The 1,726-nt window shown below is 40.7% G+C and overlaps 1 non-coding gene across 1 annotated transcript; it reads left to right on the forward strand.

The window, feature by feature from the left end:
- Positions 1–577: 577 nt before the first annotated feature.
- LOC138141118 (5S ribosomal RNA) lies at positions 578–697 on the forward strand. Its single transcript, XR_011163004.1, has one exon. It is a non-coding gene; the product is annotated as a 5S ribosomal RNA (ribosomal RNA).
- The last annotated feature ends 1,029 nt before the right edge of the window (positions 698–1,726 follow it).

Raw genomic sequence — 1,726 nt, forward strand, 5'->3', positions numbered from 1 at the left:
AGAAAAAACGCCAAAAATAACAACTCGTCAGCCACGCACACCGCGTTCGAATGTCTAACGGTCCAACTTGGATTTTCGAAGATCGCCGAATCCGAGGGACGATAAATAATAATAATAATAATAATAATGGTAATAAATAATAATGTTAATAATAATAATAATGATATGATGATTATAACGATAATTATTATAGATAGGTAAATAGAAACACAGGTCTCCTCTCGAAAATCGGAACTTCCTGATATTACTTACATATTTCGGTCGATCCAAATGTGGGAATCTCGTCGTCGTCGGAGCAAGCAGCGCGGTAGGTGGGGTGAAATTCTGGATTTTCCACCGCCGCCGGCGGTCGAAAAATGTGCGACGCGGGAGATCGCCAGTCCGTCTAGTAGTCTCTCTTGTCGTTAGAGCGTGACGTGGTGGTTGTTGTGGGATTTCCCGTTAGTTCGGTCCGACGTCGGTCGTCAGAGGGTAAGTGCATACGGAAACGAAACGCATCGCGTTTTGATGTTCATATTCGTGCATCGGAATGTTAAAAGCAATATATTTTACACCAACGATCACACCTAAACACCACGGCAACGGCCATACCACGTTGAAAAGCACCGGTTCTCGTCCGATCACCGAAGTTAAGCAACGTCGGGCGCGGTCAGTACTTGGATGGGTGACCGCTTGGGAACACCGCGTGCCGTTGCCCCCCAACACTTTTTGTTTTTTTTTGAAATCCATAGCAACCACCGAACCGATTTGTTTTTCGTGCAGGTATTCGGAAACATGCACAGACCCGTATAATGTAGATTCATAGCTTTAAGTACTAGATAATTAAGAAAACAATTTTTTTTGTCGATTAATTGTAAACAATTGCAGAATAAAAACTCGTCAAACGGTAAAGGTTGTCGTTCGATCACCGAAGGTAAGCCACGCGGGCAGCGGTCAGCACTTGGACGGGTGACCGGTTCATTATATTCCTTCCGTGAGTTTAACAAAGATAACATATGCAAATGTCGTAAGTGCGACGAGGAAGACGGCGATCTTTTAATGTAAAAAAAATATATATTAGGTTACGCGTACATGCCACTTTGACTGCTGCTTTATTTTTTTGGTTTTTAAATAATTAGAGATCTGAATTCAACATATCAGTTCTATGTTATAATGGACAGACAATGTTGTATTCTTGGCCCCTAACACGTTAAGACCAACATAAAAACTAGAATAACTTACCATTCGTTAAACGTTAAACAATTTCGAACCACGTTTTTTTGAGCTCGAACAAACTCATAACACAACACTCATTTATTAGTCACTGGACCATTGTAAAACGAGAAGAGAGAAAAACCATGCGAAACTATTTTTAAAACGAAGAGAATAAAGGTTTTAAATGGTAGGGCTGTATGACAGACTTGTCAATTATCGTGGGGGGTACGGCTGAGATTTATGACGAAATCGAGCGGCGCCGGCGGTCGGTCACTTTCACGAAAGAGGTCTAAACACGGGTCGTTTACGATACCCTCTGGTTACTAGAAAAGTTCTAGACAGATGTTTGTCGGCTTTTCGAGGTATTTATTTGTGAGTCCAAAGACTCAATGGAGTAATATCGGACTGAAATTCCAAGATTTTGCTGTGTAATCCAAAAAACTATGTTCCTCGTAACATTTAACGATGTGTTAATTCAACTATTATTTTAATTTTTCGTATACGTATTTATACTAAAAAGTACAGCGCTTCC

This window comes from Tenebrio molitor, unplaced genomic scaffold, assembly GCF_963966145.1.
Source record: "Tenebrio molitor unplaced genomic scaffold, icTenMoli1.1 SCAFFOLD_937, whole genome shotgun sequence".
NCBI lineage: Eukaryota > Metazoa > Arthropoda > Insecta > Coleoptera > Tenebrionidae > Tenebrio > Tenebrio molitor.